The 6,251-nt window shown below is 35.5% G+C and overlaps 1 non-coding gene across 1 annotated transcript; it reads left to right on the forward strand.

Annotated features, from left to right (window-relative positions):
- The first annotated feature begins 3,534 nt into the window (after positions 1-3,534).
- TRNAW-CCA lies at positions 3,535-3,606 on the forward strand. Its single transcript has one exon. It is a non-coding gene; the product is annotated as a tRNA-Trp (tRNA).
- The last annotated feature ends 2,645 nt before the right edge of the window (positions 3,607-6,251 follow it).

Genomic DNA, 6,251 nt, shown 5'->3' on the forward strand with positions numbered 1-6,251 from the left:
TTGTTTTGTGATAAGGTCCAACACAAAACACTGATCAATAATTTAAAGCAACTAGGTATTGATAAAATGGATATATCCATGATTTACAAATAGCTCATGGCAAGTATCATACAACAACTGGACAGGTGAAATTCAAGGTTACAGTCAATGTGTCCCACAGGGCTCTTGTCTTAAGCTCATACCTGTTTAGATTGTGTATCTTTTAGATCTATCTTTTACATCTGAGGTGTTCTACAGTCTGTATGCAGATGACACAAAATTGGGTAAACTGATTACATATGTTAGAGATAGGGCATGTCCACAAAGCATGTTGACTAAATGGATCATTTAGGCACAGGAGAATAATATGCTGATAAATACAACAAAAAGTAAGCATATGAGATTTGGGAGATGTAGATTGAAAGGTAAATATTTAAAACAGCATACAGTAATTGAAACTGTAGATTCAGTTAAATAACTGGGTACATGAGCTTTCTAATTATATTAACCAATTGGTTTATGATATTTACAGAACTGGTTATAAAAAAAAGATTTATAAAGTCTAGGAAATTGGAAATGATGGAATCACTATTTATTAGTTGCATTAGACTCAAACTTGAGTGTCGAATAACAGTATGGAGACTCTATAAGAAAACAAGCATGAGTAAATTGGAAAGAATACAGTGGAAATATACCAAGGGCATCCATGGATGTGAAAATTTTAGTTATTATGAAAGACTAAAACACCTGAACTTGTACAGTGTCTCTTATAGATATTTAACAGGAGACATTATTCAAGTATATGGAGCATTTAGAGACAACTACCTCTGAGAATGTTTGGGGTTATGAAAAACTAGTAGAAATTAGAAAATCATCAGAAAACTATGTAGAAGATTATATAGGAATGATACGTGTACAAATACACATACAAGAGAGTAGTTGTTCCATGGAATGGACTGCCAAATTACATTAAAGGATGCACAAGTTGAAATACGTTTAAGAGCAACCTGGTCACTTACTATGGGAATAACTGTTCGTATGTTGGCAGTATAGAAAGACATTATTGCCCACGTCCAAAATATTTGTATGTACAGTATGTATGTATGTATGCATGTGTGCATGTATGCATGTATGTATGTATGCATGTGTGTATGTATGTATGCATGTGTGCATGTATGCATGTATGTATGTATGCATGTGTGTATGTATGTATGTATGTATGCATGTGTGTATGTATGTATGCATGTATGTATGTATGCATGCATGTGTGTATGTATGTATGCATGTGTGTATGCATGTATGTATGTATGTATTGTCAAATTCCCTGTGATACCCATTCACTACAACAGGAATTAATCCTCAAAAACATTGGTATATGGAAATAGGGCTATGATCAAATGTGAGAAAATGTAGTATTGCCACATTTCATAAGTAACCCTCAATGTAGTCGATATCCACTTCAAAATGCTAATATATTTAGGGATCTTGGAATATGGGTTGAGAATTCCCTTTCCTTTGACAAGCATGTAACAACAATAGTCAAATAATCCTTCTATTTATCTGATTTAGTTTCTAAAGGCATATCCTGGAGGTCAAAACAAGTTATCATCCCTCTTCACGCAGCCCTAATTAGAACAATTATTGGGTACAATGCCCCCTTTTTTATACTGGAAAGGCCCCTGAGGTTATTAACTAAGAAGATTGTTGGACTGAAGTTCTTGTGCTACTAGAAAAGGCCATGCTACCTCTTTACTCCTTTACATATAAGTCATTGTGTGGTGATCGATACCTTGCATTCTGTACCGTTGGGCCCTGTTTTCATCTCGATCTCGTGTACCTTGGCGAACCACTAATGCTGGAACCACAAACTGAAATCTCTACCAGCACATAATCAATTGCACTGGATAAACAATTTTTTAGCCAATGCCTACACCACCTCTGCAACAAACTTCCCCTGCAAATGAAGCATTTTCACACTAAACCTGGATGGTAGGATGGGTACCTACACATTCACTTGGGGACTGAACTGCTTTTCCTTTGTTGACAGATAGAGGGTGGGTATTTGCAAGATGTAAATAGTTTTGAGTCTCAGTAGTCTTATATTTCCTATGATATTAAGATCCTATGAACAAAACTTGATAAATAACAAAGAAAAAGCTAATTCACATTTAATGATATATAGCATGAACCAAAAGAAATGCAGGCATCTATGTTTATACACTTTGATAGCCCAAGATCATTAACAGTAATTGGTAGGTGATATATCATAACTTTAACTATGTTAATTATTTCATTGCATCAAATGTAAACTCATCTAATGTTACTTACATGTGGTCCTAAAAGGCACACCCTGGCAAGTCTTTGTCCTAAAATCCCAAACTAACTTATGTGCTCCCCAAACATAATATATAATCCATATATTTCATTAGGCATCAGAATACATCACTTTTTACTAGTTTTTAAACCGATATCCAACTTGTTTAAATTTTTTTGAATCCTAAGGTCTGGGGAAGAAAAGAACTACATCTGGGGTGGCAGATTTTCAGAAGATAATATCAGTAAGAGAAAATGTAACAGATGATATTACAACTTTTAATATCTACAAACAGCCTTAATCTATGAGAATTTGTGCAGTTTAAACGTGAATGACAATACTGATGTCAAGATAGACTGGAATCAGCACATCTAAATACTCATCTTTTAAGCCACATAAGCCACAAAGCACCATAGAAAATGAAGAAGTCTACATCACATGGGATCATCCAATACCAACAGTTCAAAAGATAGAACCGGATATAGTGGTCCAAGAAGAGAAGACAAGAGTAGCACTGATCATTGAAATCACCACACCCAGTCACTACAGTGTCTTACGTACAGAAAGAGACAAAGTCATAAAATATCAGGATCTGCAGGCAGAAATGAGAACAATGTGGAAGAACGATACCCAGACAGTTCTAATAGTTGTAGGAGCAATGGGTCTTATAAAAAAGAATTTACAGTCATATTTAGATATGTTACCAATGCATGCAACCCCATACAAATTGCAGAAGGAGTTATTACTGGGCACAGTGTGGGTGCTGCAAAGAGCACTACTGGCTGACATCAAAAATTGAAACAATACTAATTTCATGAGCTTTAATCGTACTTTGACTTAGTAATGGGGTCCATTCCTGTCACGTTATTAGAAACTCAATAGACGTGGCGAAATTAAAAAAGTGCTTTATATAGCTTGTCCTCTAAAATCCCAGGTAGGTGATTTAATCAATTAACAGATCCCATCACAGCAAGAATTTGTACAAAGAACTCCTTTTAGTTGCTGCATTTTCTTCTTTGGGGTATATTCAATCTACTCTGGGCCAACACTCTGATGGTAATGGTGAAGATGGAGACTTCTCCTTACATATTGCAGAGTTAGGAGGGTGGCCTAATAGTTAAGGTGTTTGCCTTACAAGCACAAGGTGCAGGGTTTAAGTCTCACAAGGGATAAATGGCTCGCAAGAGCAGTTAGCCTAGTACTAATCTATGAATAGTACAAAATACTTCATTCTTAGGACAGACCTTGTGGTGCAATGGTAGCGTGTCTGACTCCAGATCAGAAGGCTGCGTGTTCGAATCACGTCAGGGTCATCTTATTGCCACCCTAGTATGTTGACATTCCATCATGTAAAGTTACGTTCTACATGTCATATGTGTGGCCTCTTTCAGCTGGACTTCTAAACGTGTACTATGATATGAAAATGGTATGCCTCACAAGAATTATCCAGGAAAAAAAGAGGTCATTGTTCCCCTCTACTCGTCACTCATTAGACCCATTATAGAGTACAATGCCCCTTTTGGTATGTACCTCACAAGACATCTACAACAACTGGAAAGGCCACAGAAATACCTCACAAAGTGGATTACTGACCTCAAACAGATGCCCTACGCAGACCGTCTCAAAAAACTGCAGCTTTACTTTGTCGCATATCGCCTACTCAGAGACGATCTCTGCCTAACACACAAAGCTATGTCAAACCCAGAGCTTTTAGACATGCTCCACTTAAAGAAATCCCTATGAGCTACATGCTCTAGGGACCTAAACCTTGTCACCACAATAAACAGAACATGCTGTAGGGATAGATTCCTGTCCCAGAGTCTCCCCATACTCTGGAACAAACTAACTATCTATATTAAACAAAGCTCCTCATTAGCACTCTTCAAGAGAAATCTTGATGACTGGATGGGAGATAGGATTACTTCTCTGGCTCTGCTCGACAGTGGCATAGGAAAATAATTTTCTTGTGTGGCGAAAGCCAGGGTACCTTTTGGCTAATCTTATAAAGGCCCTAGGGCCAATAGCCTACTACCTACCTATGAAACTTTGGCTGCTGTTACTATAAATTGCATCAGGTTGTTCTGAATTCTTCATACCTGGTCATTCTCCCCCTCCAAGACATAAAAATAAAAGGCGCGTAAGAGAAGGGAAATCTTCCCCACACATTAGCCTGCAGCCTTGTTGAACATTTTCCCAATAACTCTGAATGACAGAACACTTCCAGAATATATGCACTTGGGACTATAGAACATACTGTTGATACTACTCCCAAAAATAAGTAAACCAGTGTCAAGAGCGCTATAAACGCCAACTCCAAAATCAAATTAAAAGACACTGTAGAGGTGCAAGAGCCAGGAATCCACCACCAAGAATAATGTCAAATGAAACTTTAATTAAACAACAAAAATAAAAACAGAATGCTTAACGTTATCACCGTGTTTTTCATCCCGTATATTGGGACTTAAAAACACTCCCAATTCCACCCACTTAAATACATTTAAAAACTAATAAAGTAATGACATAATTCAATAACTAAGAATGATTAAGAATAATTAAGAATAATTGAAGAATGTCCAGCAATTTATATTAACGTCCGTATTGTCTAGGTAAACAGGTCTCTCTGTCTCTCTCTATATATATCTTAAAGTCGTATATAAATGACGTTTTTCCATATTAAAACATTGATCTAATGCCAACAATTATAAATACTGTATGATAAATTACTTAAATATAACCATATATATTATAAACGAATAAAGACGTATTTAAAATATGTAAGAACATTTTTAATCCTATGCTACCCTCTAGTGGCCATCCTAGTAAATACAGCTTCTGGAATGTACAATTTATTTATTTATTTTACATTTGTTGGTCCGACTGGGATAGTGCCCATTTTCAGAGGCCCTAGGAGAAAAGCTCCAGCTGAAGCTTACATACAAAGTCATCATATCAAGTAAAAGAAATTGTAGACAAAAAAATGAGTGTAAACACATTTACAGGAAAAAAATGTAAAAAAAAAAAAAAAAAAATATATATATATAAATATATATATATATATATATATATATATATAGTATCATATAGAACAAGACTTTAAGCACTTGACTATAGACAACTATATGGTTGAACTTATATATGGAGGAATATAAGGATAGGGAGAATCACTTAGGCAAAGTAGTGCATAATCAGTAATACTTCCATGGTGAGAGTTACAGTTATGGATGTAACTACTTATAGAGAAGTAGTGTTTTTAGAAGGGATATGTTAACAGAGTTAGTACATACAGCCAAATTGTATAAGTAGTGCTAAGTTAATAATTAACCTGGAATGTTACATGTGCAAAGCCAAGATTCAAATAAGTGTCTTTTGAGAGATATTTTGAAATGATTAAGATTACTTATGGATCTAATACTATGTGGAAGGGTATTCTAATTTTTGGCAACAAAGTTAGAGTAAAGAGAGTTGCCTGCTGCATTGGATACTTTGGTTACTTGGAGTAAGTCTTTGTTAGATGATCGAAGATTTCGAATGTTAGAATAGGGTTGTAGAAGATTTTTTAGGGAAGGCACGTTGTCAGGATTGTGCATTATTTTGTGAGCCATTATTAATTGGTTATAGTTCATAACATGAGATAGTTCCAGCCAAGAAAGATTTTTGAGGCATTGACAGTGATTTGTTGAATGTGTGGAATCTGTTGCAAATTTGGCAATCTTATTGTAACATGATTCTAATTTACTTAGTTCTGACTTTTTGAGGTTGGTAAGTATTAGGGATGCATATAAGAGTGAGGAGAGAAGGTGTGTTCTAGCTATGGCTATTCTTGCAGCATCTGTTGTTTCTATACATTTTCTTGTGAACCTTTTTGATTGTGTTACAAATGTATGTCAAATTCTAGTCTGTTGTCAATTATGACGCCTAATAGTTTTGTTTTGGAATCTGGGAAAATCCTAGTATTATT

This window comes from Protopterus annectens, chromosome 1.part2 (genome assembly GCF_019279795.1).
Source record: "Protopterus annectens isolate FY-2018-M chromosome 1.part2, PAN1.0, whole genome shotgun sequence".
In the NCBI taxonomy this organism is placed as follows: domain Eukaryota; kingdom Metazoa; phylum Chordata; order Ceratodontiformes; family Protopteridae; genus Protopterus; species Protopterus annectens.